This window comes from Myxine glutinosa, chromosome 3 (genome assembly GCF_964187855.1).
Source record: "Myxine glutinosa chromosome 3, kmMyxGlut1.1, whole genome shotgun sequence".
Lineage (NCBI taxonomy): Eukaryota > Metazoa > Chordata > Myxini > Myxiniformes > Myxinidae > Myxine > Myxine glutinosa.
The window spans coordinates 122,210,597-122,234,177 of NC_136263.1; the positions used below are offsets into that span (position 1 = coordinate 122,210,597).

General features: G+C 42.4%; 1 long non-coding RNA gene across 1 annotated transcript in view; it reads right to left on the bottom strand.

Annotated features, from left to right (window-relative positions):
* Window positions 1–920: 920 nt before the first annotated feature.
* LOC137423970 (uncharacterized) overlaps window positions 921–23,581 on the bottom strand; it is a 30,741-nt gene continuing 8,080 nt past the window's right edge. The window contains exons 2-3 of the long non-coding RNA XR_010983846.2: window positions 20,001–20,061; window positions 921–1,368 (exon numbers count right to left, since the gene is read on the bottom strand). This is a non-coding gene — a long non-coding RNA (uncharacterized LOC137423970). The remainder of the gene's footprint in view (window positions 1,369–20,000; window positions 20,062–23,581) is intronic.

The window sequence follows — 23,581 nt, forward strand, 5'->3', positions numbered from 1 at the left end:
GTATTGGGTTTCTGAATAATAACTATTTGAAAGGATATCAACTCAGGTGATTCTTTTTGTGGTTGCTTCCCTTCTGACAGCCCAATTCACTACTCGCTATGGAGCCCACTTCAGGTTATCACACGCAAGTTCTTCAAACAGGGCACCCAGTTATTACAAGAAAATGTGAGTGGGGGACGGCTAGAGGAACAAGGCCACACTGGAGCGATTAGACTATAATCATTTTGTTTATATACGTTATCGAAGAGCTAAAAAAATAATTATAAGTAGTACCAACGCACCTCGGAACCATGATGGCCTTAACAACAATGACCTTATCTCATGTACTTTGGGCACATGGGATAGATAGATGGAGAAGAAAAGAAACCTGCTTCACATATGATGCTCGTGTGCACTGTGTGGGTCTTTCTTCCAGGTGCACTGCAGATCGGTCTGGGGTGTCCCTGTGGAACCTTGCATGCTAATCCAACACACTGCTAGCGTCCCACAAACCATGAAACCGAGGAACGACAGGCTGGGGAAGCATCTCAAAGTGGGATGGTATCGAGAAGCAGCAGAAAGAAACAAACACATGCAGCAAGGACCCAGAAGCAAGAGAGAGACGCATGTTGTTTGTGTGTTTTTATAATGTCCAGTGGAACAGTTCACAACCCTTTTACACCCATTGGCCAATGTAGCCTGTAAAATGCCATGCAAGGACAGCTTTGAACCTGATGATGTTCATACATAGGCATGTCTTTCACATCTCTTGTCCTCGCACTGAACCCACAATTGCGCTCATGGGTCATCCTCATTGGCTAAATAAGAAAAGGCCATATAACAACAGATTACAACATTCAACAATGCACATTCAAAAATATAAGGAGGAAAGAAAGAAGGGGCACAGACATACACACTTGGACCTGGGTACGATATATTTCAAAACATGTGCTCAACACACTTTATTAATTACAGGTATTACATCACATTTATTCCAACATGTACTATCAAATAACTATTCTCTGTCGTGAAGCATGGTGGTGGCAGCATCATGCTATGGGGATGCTTTTCAGTGGCAGGGACTGAGAGACCTGTTAGGATAGAGGGAACAATTAATGGAGCCAAATACAGGCAACTCTTTGAGGAGAAACTACTTCAGAGTGCAGAAGACCTTTGACTGCAGCAAAGATTTACGTTCCAACAGGACATTGACCCCAAGTATACAGCCAAAGCAACACTGGAATGGCGTAAGAACAAGAACGTGAAAGTCCATGAGTGGCCCAGCCAAAGCCCAAACTTGAATCCCATTGAGAATTTGTGGAAATACTTGAAGATTGCTCTTCACCGATGCTCCCCATCCAACTTGTACTTGACAGAGCTTGAGCAAATCTGCAAGGAAGAATGGGACAAACTCCTTAAATGCAGATGTGCAAAGCTGATAGACATACCCAAGAAGACTTGAAGCTGTGATCACTGCCAAAGGCGCTTCTACGAAGTCAGGCCCCCTACTCAGGGGGCTGAATAATTCTGTAAACAAGAAAGAACAAGCGTTACGCCTATGTCCCCCGTCGGTGAAGTGATGAGTTGACAAAGTGGAAGACACAAGGCGGCCATCTTGGATTTTGACGTGGTGACCCAATTTTCAACAGCATTCCCCCTTATGCGTAGATACACCCACACACCAGATTAGAAGTTAGTAGTTAGTTTATTTTTCAAGATATTTCGCTCACAATGTTCAGATATATATATGGTGGCGGCCATCTTGGATTTTGACGTGGCGACCCAATTTTCAATAGCGTTCTTCCTTATGCCTAGATACACCCACACACCAGATTAGAAGTTAGTAGTTCGTTTATTTTTCAAGATATTTCGCTCAAAAGGTTCAGACATATATATGGTGGTGGCCATCTTGGATTTTGATGTGGCGACCCAATTTTCAATAGCATTCCCCCTTATGCGTAGATACACCCACACACCAGATTAGAAGTTAGTAGTTCGTTTATTTTTCAAGATATTTCGCTCAAAAGGTTCAGACATATATATGGTGGTGGCCATCTTGGATTTTCATGTGGCGACCCAATTTTCAACAGCTTTCTTCCTTATGCCTAGATACACCCACACACCAGATTAGAAGTTGGTACTTCGCTTATTTTTCAAAATATTCCGCTCACAAGGTTCAGACATACATGGCGGTGGCCATCTTAGATTTTGACATGGGTTGCACCCACACACCAAATTAGAATTCGGTCCTTCGCTTACGCACGCACACACGCCCACATGCACGGACAGACGCACGCACGCACGGACGGACGCACATACGGACGGAGGGGAAAACCATAGTCCCCCTTTCACTCCGCGGTGCGACTCGAGGCAACAATCAGAGATTGCAGACCCTCACCAGGATGTTTTCAGTGGTTTTTAAGGCTTTTGTGTTAAAAACAAATATGGCGGCCAAACCACGTGACTGATGACTTCATTATTATTTTTTCTCCACCAATCTATCCCGAGATGACGCTCAAGAAATTTCATCTTGATCGGATGAAGTTTTGTACTTGTCGAATTATGACGTCATAATGGAGGCACCTATGACATCATTAACATATTTTATTCCCCATGGAGAGTTCTTTACAATGTGCCATGTCTCATTGGTTTCTATGCAGCACTTTCAGAGATATGGAGGTGCAAAGATTTTCGTTTTTTCCAAGATGGCGGCCATACCACGTGACCTATGACGTCATAATTATGATTACAAAATTATACAGGTGGAGTTGCACCTATGGTCCAAATTTCCTGTCAGTCAGACCAATGGTTGCCGAGAAAATTATATTTATTCTGTGTGGACAAACAGACAGACAAACAAATAGACAAACAAATAGACAAACAAATAGACAAACAAACAGACAAACAAACAAACAGACAAACAAATGGAAAATCGGTCAGAGACCGAGGACTTGCCGGAATATACTTTTTTATCAGCCATTTTGGACAAATCTCGGGAGATCTCGTGAGATCTTGGAGACGACGTCACGGATTTTCGAAGCTCCACACGGTCTCCACGTTTTAAAAGTTAAGCCATTGTTCACAATTGTATTTTGTCGAAACTGTATTTATCTTTCGGTGTGTGAACCTATAGTGTGCCCCTTGGAAGTTTCTCGGTGTTTATCTTTCATAAATTCATCGTTTGTTTGCCGCGTCGCGAGTGAGGCCTTGCAGCCTCAGGCTTCCCCCGTCGAAGTTTCTTCCTTCCTTCACTGTTTTGCTAGGTTTTTTGATTTTCCCTTCTCCCCCAAACTTCACCAAACATCTACTCTTTGCCTAACGTTGTAACCCCCCCCCCCAAAAAACAACAAAAGAACCCCCCCCTAAAAAAAACTTTTATTTCCCTTTCTCCTCGTGTGCTTTTGTTCCATCGTGCACCTCTGTCCATGTGCGTTGTCTCGCCCCGCCCCCATTATCCCCTTGCCCTCCACCTTTTGCCCTGTTCAAGTGACTCGTGGTGTCCCTCTCAGCTCCCTCTCCCCGTTGGTATTTTTGTGAAAATAAGATTGTTCTTCACGGTTCTGTTTAAATATGTTTAAACTTTCCCCTTCAGTGTTTTATTCAGTGGTTTATTACAACACGCTGTTTTTCTTCCTATTTAAAAGGCTCCTTTCAATTTCCTCTTCAACTCATTCCATTTCAAAAAAATATTCAATCTCTTATAATTCTTTCTCACTACATGCTCTAAATTCTCATTCATTCCACCCCTCCTCCATCGTTCTTAAACGGATCGCTAACTTGAAAATCACAACAAACCCAATTTGTTATAAATGTTCATCTTTCATTAATCATCCACTTTCTAAACTCTCCCCTTGCCCCTCCCCTCCAAATCTCCCCCCTTGCCCCTCCCCTCCAAATCTCCCCCCTTGCCCTTCCCCTCCTAAACTCCCCCCTTGCCCCTCCCCTCCTAAACTCCCCTTGCCCCTCCCCTCCAAATCTCCCCCATTGCCCCTCCCCTCCAAATCTCCCCCCTTGCCCCTCCCCTCCTAAACTCCCCCCTTGCCCCTCCCCTCCTAAACTCCCCCCTTTCCCTTCCCCTCCTAAACTCCCCCCTTGCCCCTCCCATTCAAAACTCCCCCCCATCCCCCCAACCCCTCCCCTTCAAGTCTACCCCCCAACCATCCATCCCAAATTCTCCCTCCTCCCACCTCCTTCTCAAAGCTGCCTCCTCCCCACTTCGTCTCCCTTCTATCTCATACCTCCACCTCCCCCAACCTCCGACCTTCCTATGCCCCCCCTCAAACAACCCCTCACTGTGCCTCATCCCATCACCATCAAACCTTTCATCCTCCTCATCCTTCCCTTTCTTGTAACTCTTCTGTAATCTCTGCCACACTATCCACTGCTCTTCCTACCTCCCCCTCTCATCCTTCATCTGACCCTTCCCCTCCCCTCCCCTGTCCTGCACCCGATGCTCCCCCTCTCCTCATTAAAGGTATGGACCTCAAACATCTGGGCCTTCGCTCAAACCTGATTGATCTCTCCATTCAGGTTGCTCTGACAATCCAGACTTGATCTGCTCAACAGAAACTTTCCTCCTTCAAGATGTCTCTGATTCCTTAATATCTCTTCCTGGTTACTCCCTCCTCCAGTATGATAGACCTGAGCCTCGTCCTGGTGGTGGGGTGGCTATCTTTATCAAAAACTCTCTTCCTCACTCTCCTTGCACTGCCCTCTCTCCACCCCACCCCCAGGAGTACCTCTGGCTACGGCTTCCTCTCCGCTCCCACCTTTTGTTCATATGTGTTCTGTACCGTCCTCCAAACAGTGATGACTCCATTTACATTTCGCTGTCGGACAACATGGACCAACTCCTATCAACTCATCCAAACTCTCTCTTCCTCATATGTGGCAACTTCAACTGTCATCATGCCAGCTGGCTGGGTGTGGGTTCATCTCTCACCAGCCATGGCACCTCAGCAAAGGACTTCTGCGACTCATTGGGACTGACACAATCTGTCAATTTCCCGACCCGGATCGCAGTCATTGGAGTATCTTCTCTTCTGGACTTGGTTATGACTAACTTCCCTGCAAATGTCTGCTGCTCTTCTTCTGCTCCAATCGGTTCTTCTGATCATGTGCTTGTTAAAGTGGACATCTCTCTGGCCATTCTCAGAGAGCCTCCTCTGTGCCGACGAGTCTGGCATTTCACTCAGGCTGACTGGCATGGTCTGCAGGCAGCCATCAATCATCTGGACTGGTCTCCCATCTCAACTGCCTCTGACATAAATTCTTCCTGGGAATTCTTCCAAAGCAAACTGCTCTCTCTCATGCACAGATTTATCCCATCTCGTCTGCAGTTGTCTTACCCTTCCTCCCGTCCATGGTACACTGAATCTTGTGGTGAGGCAGTTGCCCTGAAACAACTTGCCTTTGCCTCTTGGAAGGCAAATCCAACTGAAGGCAATCTCAGTTCCTTCCACCAATCTCGGAACAAGTGTGTGTCTACCCTCAGGAGTGACAGGAAGCACTATCTCTCCACACTCAAGAATGAGATCTCAAACCTGTCTTGTTCCTCCAAATCCTGGTGGCATCTGGTCAAATCCGTTTCTGGTGTTTGTTCCCCCTCCATCTCCTCCCTTACCTCAAATGGCTACACAGTTGACACTGCACGTGACAAAGCCGAATGCCTCATCTCTGTGTTTGCCTCAAAATCTTGTGTCCCAAACCCATCTCTCTCTGTTCCCACCTTTCCCAGTCGAACCCAACTGCTCCTGGACTCTGTGTCCTTCTCTCCTGACAAGGTGGAAAAGTTTTTGTCAAACCTCGACTCTGATTCTGCAACTGGACCAGACGGCATCAGCCCACGGGTCCTAAAATCCTGTTCTGCCGCTCTATCTCACCCTCTCTCTGTTCTTTTCACCCTCTCTTTTGCTCAAGGTCATCTGCCAGCATCTTGGAAATCAGCAAACATTACCGCTTTAAACAAAAAAGGTGCAAAAACAGATCCTTGCAACTACAGACCAATCAGCCTGCTTCCAATTTATCAGCAAAGTCATGGAATCCATCATTGCTTCAGATATCACATCCTTCCTCTTCTCGTATGGCTTGATCTCTGATCATCAATTTGGATTCAGACCAGGTCATGCTACTCTGGACATGTTGCTTCTGCTGTGGCAACAATGGATGGAGGTCCTCAATGCCAAACAAGAAATCAGAGCTATCTCACTTGACATATTACATGCCTTCGATACGGTCTGGCACCCAGCTCTGCTCACCAAACTCTCCTCCTATGGTATCCATGGAAATCTCCACACATGGCTTGCGGACTTCCTCTCTAGTCGTAGTCAACGTGTGGCTCTGAATGGGTTTCTCTCATATCCCCTTCCTGTTCTGGCTGGAGTTCCCCAAGGTAGTGTTCTGGGCCCTTTGCTATTTCTGGTCTTCATCAATGATCTCTCCGACTCTCTGGAAAATCCTCTCTATCTCTTTGCTGATGACTCCACTATCTGCCGCTCCATTCCTCATCCCTCAGATCGGCAGTCTGCAGCCTCCTCACCCTCTGCAGACCTGGACAAAATCACAGACTGGTCAAACAAGTGGAACATGTCTTTCAATCCTGACAAATCTCACACTCTTACAATGTCTCTTCGAAAGGATCGACTGGAAAACCCTCCCATCTACTTTCTCAACAATCCTCTCCAAGAAGTTCTGTCGCTCAAGCTTTTGGGTCTCACTATCTGCCATGATCTTTCTTGGGAAACCACATTTCCAAACTGGCCTCTAAAGCCAGTCGACGACTGGGCATCCTCCATCATGCGAAGTCCTTCCTTGGCACACCTGAGCTCCTCACCACATACAAAGCTTTCATCCGCAGCTCAATGGAATACTGTCCCCCCCCCCCCCCCCTCTGGGCTGGTGCTCCTGCCTCACACCTAGCTCGGCTTCACACTGTTGAAGCCAAAGCTTTCAGAATCATTGGAATCTCCTGCGATGAAGTTAACTCAGAGGGCCTTTCACTCTCTAACCGCAGGCAAGTTGGTGGTCTTTCTGTCTTCTACCGACTCCTCTCCGGTCTTGCTCCCCTAGCTCTCTCTGTGCTCTGTCCCCCCCAATATTCCTTCAAGTCACACAAGATCTGCCTGCAACCCTATTATGGTTAAAATGCCAAAATCTAGGCTCTCTGCTCACCTTCACTCTTTCATTCCTCTTTTCTCCTGCCTCTGGAACAAACTCCCCCACTCCCTTCAATCCCACTCCTCCCTCCAGGTCTTTAAAACAGCTGTTCACCACCATCTCTTATCTTCCCCCATCCAAAACCTTGATCTTTTCTACCCCCGCTAATTCACCCCAGATACACTTTTTTTTGGAAATTCCAACTTCTTTCCTGGAAGTCCCTGCAGTGTTCATATGTTTTATACCTCTCCCACCTCCCCCCAAGCCCTCCCCCTCCCATATTTCTCCCTATGTCCCTGCTCTCAAATGTTGTGTTTGTGTCCTTCCCCCTCTCTCCCTATCTTTTCTACCACTCCCCTTATTTTTTGTGTTGTATGTGTCGGTTTGACTTTTTGTGTGATTAATGTTAGCTCTTTCACGAGCCTCGATCTTGTATACAAAAAAAAAAATATATATATATATATATATATATGGCGGCCGAACCACGTTACCAATGACGTCATCATTATTTGTTTTCTAAACAAATTTATTCCTAGATTATGCTCAAGAAATTTCATCTTGATCGGATGAAGTTTTGTACTTGTCGAATTATGATGTCATAATGGACGCACCTATGACATCATCATTAACATATTTTATTCCCCATAGAGAGTTCTTTACAATGAGCCACGTCTCAATTTTTTCTATTCATCACTTTCGGAGATAAAGAGGTGTAATTTTTTTCGGTTTTTCCAAGATGGCGGCCGAACCACGTGACCAATGACGTCATCATTAACATATTTTATTCCCCATGGAGAGTTCTTTACAATGAGCCATGTCTCAATTTTTTTCGATTCAGCACTTTCGGAGATATGGAGGTGCAAAATTTTTCGGTTTTTCCAAGATGGCGGCCGAACCACATGACCGATGACGTAATTAATTGGGCACAGTCTATTCCAGGGCAAAACAAATATGTGTGCATAGTTTGGCGATTCTACGTGCAACGGTGTAGACGTAGTGCTGCAAACAGTCCGACAAACAGACAGACAGACAGACAGACAAACCAACCGATCAACATACTTGCCGGAATCTTTCCGGCAAGTAACAAAACAAACTGATCAACATACTTGCCGGAATCTTTTCTGGCAAGTAATGAAAAATCGGTCAGAGACCGAGGACTTGCCGGAATGTACTTTTTTATCGGCCATTTTGGACAAATATGGCGGCCTAACCACGTGACCGATGACGTCATCATTATTTGTTTTCTAAACTAATTTATTCCTTGATGATGCTCAAGAAATTTCATCTTGATCGGATGAAGTTTTGTACTTGTCGAATTATGACGTCATAATGGAGGCACCTATGACATCATCATTAACATATTTTATTCCACATGGAGTTCTTTACAATGAGCCATGTCTCAATTTTTTCTATTCAGCACTTTCGGAGATATAGAGGTGCAATTTTTTTCCGTTTTTCCAAGATGGCGGCCGAACCACGTGACCGATGACGTCATCATTATTATTTTTTCTCCACCAGTTTATGCCGACATGGCGCTCAAGAAATTGCATCTGATTGGATGAAGTTTTGTGCTTGTTGAATTATCAAATTATGACGTCATAATGGAGGCCTTGGGCCGAGAGAGTTAAAAATTGGGCACAGTCTATTCCAGTGCAAGACAAATATGTGTGGAAAGTTTGGCGATTCGACGTGCAATGGTGTAGACGTAGTGCTGCGCACAGGCAAATAGACAGACAGACAGACAGACAAACCAACCAATCAACATACTTGCCGGAATCTTTTCCGGCAAGTAACAGACAAACTGACCTAAATGCAATACCCTCTTCTCCTGTGAGGGTAATTAGATATTTCTGCATTTCATTTTCAATAAATTTGTTTTAAAAATCCTCAAAACATGTTTTCATTTTGTCATTGAGGTATTTTGTGTAGATCGGTGATAAAAAAAAAAATCTCAATTTACTCCATATTAAATTCAGGCTGTAACACAACAAAATTTGATAAAGTCAAGGGGTGTAAATACTTTCTGAAGACACTGTATGGCCCAGTTGCTTAAAAGAAAAAGTCTGTCCCAGCATGGAACATACCCTTGTCATGGTGATGTATGAAGTCGCCACCACATAACTCCAATTGAAGGAACAATTTAATTTAATTTCTACCTTTCCTTACATTTAACTTGTCTTACGTATAACATGATGTTTCTATCAGTTGGATGAGACGGCAAGTGAAGTACACAAGATTTTGCTGAACTTCTCCAGTTTCTTTATTGTGTGTCAGTTGGAGTGTTTTAATATTCTGAGTACATGCAGATGTATGTATATTCAACAAAATGAAATCATTATAAGGATCAGGGTTGCTTATATTTTCTTAAACAAGGGCTAACAAGCAACTCAGCAGTGCTGATGCGACCAGCAGATCAAAGATGCAATTAAATGCCGGTCCAAAAATGTATGTCCAGAGGTAGAAATAGCTTTTACATAAAATGTATCCATATACTCAATTCAAAGTTGGGCTTCAGGAACAATCTCTGCAAGGTATGTATATCAGGCCTTAAAGGAGCCTGGTGTTCGAGAACCCACTTATACATCAGGTTTTCCAGCTTTGAAAGATGCAGGTCAGTCTTCCTGATGATAACATGTGACCCATATGCATAAACCAATGATGAAAAGCATTAGAAAATTATTTATCTGTGATATTCCAGGTTAACTGTTGTGTGAAGTGCTTTATTTAAAATTAGCTGACAGTTATGTGAAATTGAAAGTGATCAAAGTAATATAGGGCACTTCTGGGGAATACAGAGTTGGCAGTAAATATTGCACAATAGCAGGTTTAGTGAATATGTGTTCATGTGAACTGCTGAGACTAACTAAGCTGCAGCCTGAGCCTCAACCAAATCCTGAGGCAGATTCTCAGCCATTGCCTCAACCAGAGCTCCAATCTAAGCACCACTCTAGCCTCTCGTCCATGGGTTCCCAATCAGTGGGCCACAGCACGTTTTCCAGGTGGGCCACAGACTGCCAAATATTTGCCCAAATAATATAATCTTTTCACACACAAGGCCTAAAACAAGAGTTCAATTCTGTGTGTGTTGGTGGTGGCCAGTGGTAGCCACCCACTATTCCCTGCATATTTTTTTAGTCTTGTTTAAAAAAAAAAAAAATTCATTTTTTTTTTTCCAGAAACCCTTCTGAAATGACAAAACGAGGATATGATGAGCAATACATAAAGTTTGGATTCACATCCTTACATGATCGTGGAGAATTAAAGGAACAATGCGTCCTGTGCCAGAAAGTTCTCAGAAATCAATCTTTGCAGCCATCAAAGTTGAAGCTCCATTTGGAGAAGATTCATCCACATCATCAACATAAGGATGTGGACTTTTCAAGCGAATGGAGAGAACGTGAAGCGCCAGCGCTTGGATCAAAGTGGAACATTATTTCAGCAAAACAAGCGTCTTACGGAGGCTTCTTATGCCGGAGGCTTTCAAATATTTATTACGGAGGCTTTCAAATATTCAGCCTCCTCATTGCGCAACAGAAGAAACCTCACACAGTCGGAGAGACTGATCAAGCCATGTGCTCTGAAGATGGCTAGGATTCTGCTTGGAGAAAAAGCTGAAAAAAGTTCAACAAAATTTCTCTGTCAAATAATACGGTTCAAAGGAGGATTGCTGACTTGTCCAGCGACATAAAAGAACAGGTGATTGCTGAAGTCAAAGACGCTGCATTTGGATTGTTCTCAATTCAGTTGGAAGAATCCACAAATGTTTCATCCTGTTCCCAGCTTCTTGCCTTCATTCGGTATGTGAAGGGTGATTCCATCAAGGAAGAATTCTTATTATGCCGTTCTCTCGAAAGAAATACCAGAGCTGTGGATGTGATGGAAAAGGTAACAGAGTTCTTTGACCATGAAGAACTGAACTGGCACAATCTCTGTGGAGTGTGCACCGATGGCGCCCAAGCTATGCGAGGAGCAAAAAGTGGCTTCCAAGCGCTTGTTCGAAATCTATCTCCAGGCATCATTTCTGTTCATTGTCTGATTCATCGGCAAGCTCTTGCTTCAAAAACCCTTCCATCTCATCTTCAGGATGTTCTTGAACAAGTCATCAAAATTGTGAACAACATGAAAAGCAGTGCTCTGAATTCCCGACTGTTCAACTAATTGTGCACAGAAATGGATTCAGAGCATAAGAACCTGCTTTACTACACCAAGGTGCGTTGCTTATCAAAAGGAAATGTTGTGGCACGAGTGTTTGAACTCCGAGAAGGGATGCAGTTTCCTGCAGATGCAAGAAAAGCACAAACGTGAAGCTTCCTTCCATGAAAAGCTGTGGGTCTTTCGCCTCGCATACCTTGTGGATATTTTTGATCAACTGAACAGACTGAATCTAAAGCTGCAAGGAAAGGGAACAACTATCATTAAATTCATTGACACTCTCAGTGCATTTATACAGAAGCTTGAAAACTGGAAACGAAAGGCTGATGAAGGGAACTTTACCATGTTCGAATTTCTTTTAGAAATCACTATTAATGAGCCGTTGGATTCTGGCGTTGCAAAGGATGTTGTGACACACCTCAGCTGTCTCCGAGAAGAATTTCTGCAGTACTTCCCAGAAATTGGGAGAGAAGGAATGGCGCTCATGACGAATCCTTTTATTGTTAAAGTCAGTGACGTCCAAGATGACCTGCAAGATGAACTGATTGAATTTCAAAATGATTCTGGATGCAGAGATGTCTTTGAAGCTTCCTCTATCTCTGAGTTTTGGCCAAAAATGATGGGAAGCTACCCCAACATTTCAAAGGAATGCCTTCGGAAACTCCTGCCCTTTGTAACAACTTATGTTTGTGAATCAGGCTTCTCAACGTTGGTGCAGCTGAAGACAAAGGCTCAGAACCGCCTTGAATGTGAGGCAGATCTCAGATGTGCGCTTTCTACAACAGAACCTAGGATTTGGAAACTGGTGCAGAAAATTCAGGAGAACATCTCTCATTAAAGTAGCTTTAGGTTAAACTGGTTTGAGTTTTTTTTCAATTGGCAGATACTGCAATGTTTTGTATTACAGCCCACAAGCAAAGCACCCTGGAGATGAGTTTTCAAATATTTTTTATTTTCCTGGTTATTATTGCAATGTGTTAATAGAGTTTCATTTCTTAATTTAAAATAAATATTTGTCAAAGTCTATGGAAAAGCCTTGAAGTCTGAAGTGTTTATTTGCCTTTTCAATTGATTTTCTTGATGTTCTGTTCTAAAAATTTCTCGCAAGTCCCTTTGTCACAAATAAATTTGCTTTACTTCACTCGCATTAATTCATTTCACAAAGAAATTGTTCAAATGAGAAATGTTGTTCCATTACATACTCTAAAAGTCTAAAGTGAATTAAGTTGTGGTTCTTATTGACATTTCTTTGGTTTCAAAAAATTGCTATGATCCCCACTGGGCCATGACATGTCAGGTCAAAAGCCAGTTGGGCCACAAGCGAAAAAAGTTGGGAAACACTGCTCTAATCCAAGGCTGAACCTCATTCATCCCAAGCCCTAGTCCGAGCCATAGTTTGCTAGTGATCCTATTGCACAACCAACTTCTGAGCCTGGGCTCGAGGAACCACTTATACATTGTGCATTCCAGCTTGGAAAGATGCAGGTCAGGCTCTCTGCTAATAAAACTGTGACCTACTGTATATGTATAAATCGATGATGAAAAGCATATTCCAATGCAAAATGGTCCAAATATGAATCCAATGTAGTTTTCACCTTGATCTGAGGAAGCAAAGATAATTCGCATTCAATGCTGATTTTGTAAGCGTGCAGAGTAGAATTAAGATACCTTTCATTTCTCCCTCACTCGACTACATCTAATGATTTTTTTTCTCAATCAGGATCAGTTTTCTAAACTACACTTGAACAATATTCATGCTTTGAATCATCAAATTATTTTACATATGAAGAAAAAATTTGACAAATGATCACATTAAAAGAGTAGTTGCTTGAAATTTAGTTATTTGTTCTCTTTATTTTAGGAGCAGAAGGTATATTTTAGTGTAGATCTATCTATAATTCCACTAATCTCTGTGTGTATGTTTGTTTGTATGTTTGTATGTTTGTATGTTTGTATGTTTGTCTGTGACCGCTGTTTCTCGACAACTACCGGTCCGATATACTTGAAACTTGCCAGGTATATTGCTGGGGACCCGAGGATGTGCCTTTTCAAGGTTTTAAATTAATCGCAGAAGTAGTTACCGAGCTATGTCCAAAAAACGATTCAACCAATCAGAGAGCAGCGAGCTATCACGTGTGCCGAACGTGGCGAACAGACTCTGCCTCGGATGGCACATTTGAGAGCGTATTCATTTATTTCCCGTCGGCAAACTATGTTGCCGTTAAACTATGTTTTAAAACTAATTAAAACTAATTTGCGATTCATCGTAACTGCGATTTGCGACCTTCCGGACAGTCAAATGAGGACGTCACTTCCGGACTTACGTAGCGGCTAGCGGGCGCCATTTGGAGGAGCTGGGAGGACTCGGTCGTGATAGAGTGAGCCTGAGTGAGTATATCAAGACAAGAACAAGATCTAGAAGGAGGTATGTACGGTGCGATTCATATAATATATTGTTTAGTTATCGTCGATGAGGAATTTGGGGGCCCGATTAACTGCAGCGCCATCCGAGCTGCGGCGTCGGGACGATACATTCATTGTACGGTAACATCACGCACTTACGGGCACGTCCTATATATATAGTACGGGCATGCCCTAGTTAATTAAATTACATATCCAGGATCAGTTACCTTGATTGAATCGAGCCATTTTTAAGTTTGGGCACATCACTGAGGATAGCCATTGAGATTGAAACGTTTTCCAATGGTGAAGAGAAAATTCTGGGACAGCAGTAAAATAAAATACCAAGTTAAATCGATGGAGTAAAAAAAAAAAAGAAGTGGGCTAAAATTTGATACTTTTTTTAACTCTTGCAATCGCTTCATCAGAAAAAAATAATCTCCATCTCCAGGTTCTTCCTCTGGACAAGATTCACAGGACATGACAAGGGTCCTTTCAGATGATCTGACCTGTTGCAGCTATTTTTAATGCAAAATCCAGACTTGTGGAAGAGTGAGGCAATAAAAGGAAAGGCAATGTACTGAGAGTCGGGTAAAGGGTGGACAAAACAAGAAAGGTGAAGAATGAACAGGAAATAAGGAGAAACAGACATAGGAGAAACTTTTATTCTGCAAGAAAGAGGACTAGCTGAGTTTAGGTAGGGTTAATTGAGATCGCAGGTATGGATGGGGGATGGCAGGAATGGTGGTGCATTAGTTACTTGAAGACCTGGAGGGAAAAGTGTGATTGAACAGGCCTCAGGAAGGCAGTTGTGAAAATAGAAGACCAATGCTGCGGTAGCCCACCTAGCTATCTGCCAAAAAGTGGAGTGACAGATGGATCAGGGTAAAATAAGAGCTGTATTTAGAATACACATTTTAGGTCAGGTAGTATTGACATGGTGTTCACAGTAGTGCAACTCCCTGCTGTCTATAAGCATTAGTTTTCGAGATATTGGCCACTTCCATTTTGATGATGGCACTTCTTCTTGTGTCAAAATTAGCCCGATTTGATGTGCTGCAAATCCATGGCATCAACAATTCATATTTTTCGAGATATTGCCCACTTTCTGTATTATGACGTCACTGGTGGCAATATTGTGTTTTGGATCAGCTTATTTTAATCAAACACTCCCATAGGTAGTCAATCATATATTTTAAATTTTGCATTGATCGGGCAAGTGGTTTCAGAAAATATTAATTTTAAAGGGTTTCCTTTGATCCAATATGGCTTCCACACCATTAGTATAGGCATATTTGGAATTTCGTGTATTTTTTTTGTTAAAAGCAAAAACTCAATTGATTTTGTAAGAAGGTATCATAAGCTTTAAAAAAAATTAGGGTGGCATTTTTTCTGAACATTCTAAGACTATGAAATCCAAGATGGCGTCCAAAATGGCCGCCGAACACTAATAATGCGATATCTTCGCGAGTACATGTGATACAATTACAAATAAAGTGTCTAAATATATGTTTTCTGAGACCAGGAATCGAATGGAATCATCAAATTTATGTTATATGTATGATCTATATGCCAAATTCCAAAATGGCCACCACGCACCCGCAATGTAAACTATACCTTCTCCCTTCGCATGTAATTACAAACAAAGTATCTATTTAAAGACATGTATTTTTCACAAAGAATACATAATTAACAAGCCAACAAACAGATCTAAATAAAATGAAATACTTGAATTACTGTTCAATCTCTTAAATCGTTCAAACAGGAAGATGCAAAAAGTCATACTGATTAAATGCCTGGCTTTCATTTAGTATTTTTAACAATGGATATCAAGTGAATTATAATTTTGTGAATGTCATAGAAAGAAACACCTCAATCTTCACAGTCTTCATTTATCCCTGGTTGGACAGTTTTGTTGTTGCAGCTGAAAACCCAGCATCCACAAACTTCTGTACATGGGATATTGTTCTTGCGACAGCTGCACCTTCCTTCACATCCACGTTTGCACCCGCACTTTATGAGGTGCAATACTGCTTCAGGAGCTGGTGGATTCAAACAGCGAACTGGAGAGAAGTGACTTGAAACTGCATCAAATGTCCAACCAAATGCAGCTGGTGCTGGGAGGCACGGGTGAGTTTCACAAGCTTTTCTCCAAATCATGGATATGTAATGTGCCCGACGAATGTGTAAGTCCAGTGAACCAGAAGTTGGTGGTAGGTTTTCTCCTTCGGCTGCACGATTTGAGTAGAGGAACCAACGGAGCTCATTCACTTTTGTGTAGATTTTGGATCGATACAAAATACAGACAAAGCGTCCCAACTGAGAGCATACATCAGCGGCAGATCAATGTCATCATTCCCGAGCATTGCTAGTGCATCCAGGATCTCATCATCACAAGACATAAATGCCTTGAAGCACGAGTCTTTGGTTCTGCCAGCAAATCTACCAGACATATCGGAACCTGTCAGAGCATGAAAACCTAACAGTGCAGAAGTGAGGTGTTCTTTGGTCCTAAGTTGTTGTATATGCTTCGCACAGAAATATTCCTCTTCAGCCTGCCCTTTCCCGTAAGGAAGGTTGTAGACGTTGGTAAGTTTGGATACATGTAGACAAGCAACAAAAAGACGTCTGTGTCTGGGGAACTGACAACAAGTTCTGCTTCATTGAGAACAGTTAGAGCATGCAGTACAAGCAAAGTGTCTGCCTCTTCTTGGCTGTGAGTGAGGAGCGAGTCTGGGATATCAACATTGCCCTTGGTTTGTGTTCCTGAGGTCACCATAAGTTGTTTCAGTCTGTTGTTGGAGCTCTTGCTGTGACATACAACTTTGTCAGCCAAATACTCGGTCAGTTGTCCTTTGGCGCGGATATCTGATAAGAAGTCCTTCAGGGAAATATGTTGGATTAAAGTGTTGTCCTTCACGTGGTAATATGTTGACTTTCCCTTGGTCCTCTTTGTCCTCATCTGTTCCTTGAGCGATGTTTTGATGTACCGGTCGAACACCAATCTGACCTCATCATATTGTGCTGCCATGTTACAGATTATCTGGAGAAAGGCATCTGCAAAGTCTTGGCATGTTTTCATTTGTTCCGTTTTGATAACTGAATTTACCACAGCCATCCCATCAATAATGATCACTCGGTGTGCTGACGATTCATCTGTTGGGTCAACATTTGTATGTTCCACTGCTGTGTCTGCCACCTGCAAGGGTACTTGGATTGCTTGGATTGCCTCATTTCTGTCAGCTTGAACATGTTGTGTGTTACTGTCCAGCTTCTCAAGATGATGAAGTATTGATGCCTTATCGTATGCCAGCAGGAGGGATCCATCTGAAGCAAATAGTGATCGAGGCACCACACCAAACTCATAAGTTCCGATGCATTCCTTGAGATTCAGCTCTGGTCGACTTCTTGAAATAACAATGAACCGTTGCAACAGTCCTCGCTCTTCTTTGATTTTGACCACCTTGTCTCCCATTCTTGTCTCAGGTTTGGTTTTGTCTGGAGGCCTGGTGAAGTGCACATCAGCGATGTTGTCCAAAATCAGTTGCTTTAAGTATGGTTTGTATCGCGGATTGTCGGGTAAAGGGAACCCATTGGCTTCTAGCAAACCAACATATGATTGTTCAATGTCGTTCATATTCAAAGCTGAACTGTTAGATGGGTCATTGATTTCAGTTTCCACCATGTCGAGCATCTCCAGGTCAGACACTAACTGTGCAAAATGAACATGCTGTTTTGGAGGTCTGTTAGCTTTTTCTATGTCTCGTTTTGCATGGCCTAAGCACAGAAGGTGATACTTCATGTCCTCAGCAACTGCTGTAAGAAGATCAGATGAGCCTACAACATTGCTCAGTCTAACTTTCAAAAGTTTTCTGTCTGTTTGTTGACCAATGGCTTTGAGCTGAGCTCCCATGTTTTCAGTTGAGACGTCGTGCAATTTGTCTGCTTTGTCTTCCTGACAAATGACACACATCTCCTTGTCGAAAGCCTGACTTCTGGTAGATCGCTGTGATGTGGAAGCACTTGTAGATGCAGCATCATATTTTTTCGGTCGTCCTTTTGTCTTCTGTTTTATATAACTGACGCTGCCTGTCGCTTGTCCTTTCTCATATCGGGTCTTGGCTCGTTCAATGCATGTTTTATGTGTGAGATCCTTATAACATGTCTTGTGGTATGAAAAACCATTCTGTAACAGTTCATGGGCTGACAAACCTTTTATGCGATTCTTTAATGTAGAGAATTCTGTTTCCCCATATGAACATCGAACATCAGTTGTTGTAATTACTTTCTCTACTGAAGGCAAAGAAGGACGAAGCACATAGTTTGTATAATCTGTTTGCTTGCTGCTCAACTGACAAATAAAGCATAGTTCAAAATCCACCATTTATGACTTCTTGTTAGATGAAGACTGTTCCATTTTGGTTAATCTAAGGTCTCTAAGCTATGTTATCCTGGGTGATGGTTGCTGTGGGTACTTGCAGCCTGCAAAAGAAGAAAGGAATATGTTAGTACACCATAAAATGGACAAGTGGAACCTTAACACTATAAAGCGAACAAACTGCTGCCGGTGACTGGATTCGAACGTCAATTTTCCGGCCGCCATGTTGAAATAAAAAAGGCAGCCTCTGTCTGAAATTGTGCAAAATAAAAAGATTAGTAGTCAGTTGGAAGTTATTGTTATTATAGTCACCTCTATATACAAGTTCCAAGCAGTTCATGCTGAAAACAAAAATATTTAAACCACATTAAGTTAATTTTAGCATCAAATTTAGAGCGTTTTGCTACGGTGGCGGCCATCTTGGATTTCAGGTCGTTAGAATGTTCAGAAAAAATGCCACCCTAAATTTTTTTAAAGCTTATGATACCTTCTTACAAAATCAAGTGAGTTTTTGCTTTTAACAAAAAAAATACACGAATTTTTTTTTCATGACAAATATGCCTACAGTACATGTGACCAATGATGTTCTTGTTATCAAATTATATTTCCTACATGTAGTCAATCACATATGTAAAGTTTTGCATCGATCAGTCAAGCGGTTTCAGATGAGGGGATTTTAAAAGGTTTTCTTATGATCCAAAATGGCTGCCATACCACATGACTGATGACATCATTGTTAACAAACTATATTTTCCTTTGGTAGTTGATCACAAATTTAAAGTTTTGCATTGATTGATTAAGTGGTTTGAGAGAAGAATATTGTTGAGGGTTTTCCTATTATCCAAAATGGTGGCTAAACTAGTTTGAAATTAAAGTACGTAGTTTCAAGTACAAACTTTAGTTCTACTTCTACCACACCAAATATAATTTAGCCAAGTTTGGTCACAATCCAATCAGCAGTTTCAGAGAAGAAGTTGCAAGTGTTTATGAACGGACGGACGACTCACCGTCCCATAAGCTCACCTGAACTATGTTCCAAGTGAGCTAAATGGGAACAAGGAGGAATAACAGAGTATATGTTGGTGTTAAAGCTTGGATTTTGGGAGATTAAGCAGGAGGTGATTACTGGAAAATATGTGCAATCCTGGAGGAGCCGAAAAGAGTCAGAGGACTGAGTGAGCTAGGCAAGAGGAGAGACGGTAGAAAGCAGATGCAACCAAATTGTCTATGAAGCGAGATCAACAATCCTTATGTTTCCACTTCATTGTAAGAGACACCAGTAGTGTTGAGAGCTTTAGATTCCACAGTTTCCAGAAAAAGCAAATGTGATGCTGGGGTAGTGGTTAATAGGAAATAGCAGTACTCTATCAAACTATGGACAAAGGCCTCATTGGCTGCAAGTAGTTCTGCTTTTTCAAGGAAAGCCTTGGAATGACGGAGGATGCCAAGTCTGGGGCTGGCTTTTGAGGGCAGCTTTGCAATATGGTCGGCACAGGAGAAGTAATAGCTGATGGTGAGGCCTAGAAATTCAAAAGACTCCACCCAGGAGAGGTCATAGCTGATGGTGAGGCCTATAAATTCAAAACATCGACCGCCTTCGAATGACCGACAATGGAATGATAGGTGGGTTCATTGGACGATCCTACCGGGACAAGGTGGAGACTGTGATTTCCCAGGGATGAAGGAAAAACATCTAACTTCCATTTGTAGTTGGCACATTAAAATAAACTTTCAACCATCAATAAATGTGGTCAGGTTAGGATGAAAGGACTTTCAAATTAGACAAATGCTCAATTATCATTTCAGCTCGGATTTTTTTTGTTTTGGGCTTGTCTGAGTAAAGGATACAAGCTAAAACGTCATGGATTTGGAATGTGCCACCTCGTTAAAGCACGTCCTTCAGCAAGATATTATGATGAATGACAAGAGTGCTTACCTGCAAAATCTTTATTGGGCTGTGAGACATACCAAAGGTGCAGACATCATGTCATTGTTGACTAAGGGAAGATTAGAAAGATGACACAGACAATTGTGAATAATGCATTTATCATTTTAATAATCATTTCAAATATATTTAATGTATTATTTCTGAATGTTTCTTGATACCAGACATGCTTATCAATAATATGAAATATTGTTACAAAATAATTACAAGATATACATCACCGGTGTTTTCTCAACTTGTTGTCGCGAATTGGATGAATGTTAAACAGGGCATCCAGTCTGCCAACATTAGCTGGTGGACGTGAAAGATCCCACGTTCTTCACTAAGAGGTGTTCTTCCCGAAAAGGCGTCGATTACAAAAAGCAGGCAAATTATCGCCGGTACCATGACCATATTCCAAATTCCTATGCCAAACTCCCACTGGGAAGGCAAAGGCAAACTATCCAGCAATTGATCTTGTCACGAAGCTACTTCAGCAGCACCGAACCTGCCTTCAGGCAGAACACCATAAGTAAGACAGTTATTTTCACATTTTTACGGTGTAGCCAGGAGGGCAATGCTGTCTGGAACAGCGTTTGGCTGTCCGGCTGGTGTATGTATGTACAGTCACGTGAAAAAGTAAGTACACCCCATGTAAAGTTTTGACTTTTTCAACATATTTCAACGTACAGCTATTTGATCTTCATTTCAACAATATTGATAGATAAAGGTGATATAATATAACAAATATCATGAAACATTTACATTTTGTAGTCCATTGTACAGACTTGGCATATAATATGGAATTTTTTTTTTCTTGACTTGGGTTTAATTTCTGAACTCAGTATATCAATCTGGTGAGTTTCTTTTACCCTTCGGTCATGTCTTTGTTGAAAGAACCATGTCACTGATTGTCTTTCGCAGCAAGAAGTCAATAAGAGGATTATAATCACAGGTGGTGTGACAAAATGTAAGGACAGGTACATTTGACGATTGGCTTCACAATCGGGTATATAAGGGTTGTTGCGTTCTGTATTAGTGGAAAACAACTGCTGCACGTCTACAAAAGTTATTGCGACTTCCTCTGGAGATGGTCCGTCAACTTGACAATGCTGTTTGTCATGGAGTGGTGGCTTTACGAAATTATGGCATGAAACAGCGTGCTATTGCTCAGCAGTATGGCATCACTCAAGGTCAGGTGTCAAAGATCCTGATACGAAATGCTCAGAGGGGTGTCCCTACTCCAATACCTAGGCCAGGACGTCCACGCAGAACCACAAGGAGATATGATCGCCAGCTGCACCGGTTAGTCTGCAATGGCCGTACCAAGTCAGCGAATCGGCTTCGGGCTGAGTGGCAGCAACTGACAAATGTGCCTGTATCCAGAAGGCTAGTCAACCAACGACTGGTTCAAGCAGGCTATCATGCCAGGCGTCCCCTGAGAAAGCCACGCCTGACCAGACAACACAGCCAACGCCGATTGCAGTGGGCCAGAGAGCACCGTCAATGGCAGCCAGGACACTGGAATCACGTGACCTTCAGTGACGAGTCTAGATTTCTGGTGTATCGTCAAGATGGCCGCGTCCGAGTGCGCAGACAAGTGCATGAAGCCCACAACGAAGATTGTATAGTGCCAAGAGTCCAAGCTGGAGGTGGTGGGGTGACCGTTTGGGCTGCTTTTCATGCAGGGGGCAAAACTGACCTGGTTGTTCTGAATGGAAACCTGAACCAGTTCAAGTACAGGGTCATTCTGGAAGAAGCATTGCTTCCATTTGCTCGTGCAGCCTGTCGAGGAAACTTTGTCTTCCAAGATGACAATGCACAGCCTCATCGTGCTCGCATGATCCAACACTTTCTTGCTGACCGTTGTGTAGAGCATATGGAGTGGCGTGCCATGTCCCTGGATATGAATCCAATAGAGAACATGTGGGCAGAATTAACGCATCAAATCGACAACTTGGACCAGCAGCCTACGTCTGTGCATGAATTGCAGCAGACTATTGTCACTGGATGGCAAGCGATTCCTGTCCAAACCTTGGCAAATCTCGTGAATAGCATGCCTCGACGTGTACGTGCTCTCCTGAATGTTTGTGGGAGTTACACGAAGTACTGAACTGTAATTTTACTGTCCGTAATCCCAGTCATAATTTAGCTTTTGTTTTTGTTGAATTTTTTTCTAGCTAATGTGCAAAATAAAGAGATACTTCTGGAAAACGTACAGAAGTTTAACACAGTACTGTCCTTGAATTGAGTTCGATATCAGTTTACATCACTTTCAAGGATCAATTTATTTGCTTCGAAATGTCAAATGTGGTTTTTGTTTCTTTTAAAGGTCACATTAACAAAATCTAGAATGATTTCAACATAATTCCAATGAACTTTTGGTTCAAAGTCATCTTGAAAAGTAAGTTCACACCCACAAAAAAATATTGCATATTAAATGCCACGTCTGTATAATTTAAATAAACATAAATGCAAATTTTGCATGTGGAAAAAGTAAGTGCACCCCATGAAATGTTTAAAAAATATATTTTTAACATATGTGGACATATCAGTATTTGATCTTCATTTAAACAGTATCTATAGATAAAGGTGATCGAATTGAACAAAAAATAATGAAACATTGACTTTGCAATAATTTATTCAACAAAAAATTAACAGAGATGCCATTTCCTTCTGTGGAAAAAGTAAGTACACCCTTGGCTCTAATAGGTGGTATTGCCCCCTTTGGCAGAAACAACCTCAAGTAGGCGTTTCTTATAACTGCCTACGAGTCGCTGACATCGACTGGGAGAAATTTTTTCCCACTCCTCCATGCAGAATTCTTGCAGCTGTGCGATGTTTGAGAGGTTTCTTGCATGCACAGCTCGTTTCAAATCCCCCCACAACATCTCGATGGGATTTAGATCCGGGCTGTGACTTGGCCATTCCTGAACCCTCCATTTCTTTCTTTTCAGCCATTCCTTGGTGGATTTACTGGTATGTTTAGGGTCATTGTCATGTTGCAAAGTCCACTTTCGGTTGAGCTTCAACTTTGTGACAGATGGCCTCACATTATCCTCAAGCACCCTCTGGTACAATGAAGAATTCATAGTTTATTCTATGATGGTGAGCTGCCCAGGCTCTGATGCAGCAAAGCTTCCCCAATACAAAATATTTCCACCACCATGCTTTACAGTTGGTATCAGGTTCTTGTGGTCAAATGCTGTCCTTGATTTTTCGACAAACATGTCTTCTGGTACTGTGGCCAAATAGCTCCACCTTTGACTCATCTGTCCAGAACACATTGTTCCAGAAGTGCTGGTCTTTGCCTAGTTGTTCATTGGCAAACTTTAGTCTTGCCCTGATGTTCTTTCTGGACAGCAATGGTTTCCTCCTGGTACCCCTTCCATGTAGATCAAATTTGTGCAGCCTCTTTCTAATGGTAGATTCGTGCACTTTGACATCAACAGTGGCAAGAGCTACCTGCAGGTCCCGTGATGACATTCTGGGGTTCTTAGAGACTTCTTTCAGCATCTTGCAGTGTGCTCTCGGGCTGAACTTGCTGGGGCAGCCTGGCCTGAACAAGTTGGCAGTTGTTTGGAATGTTCTCC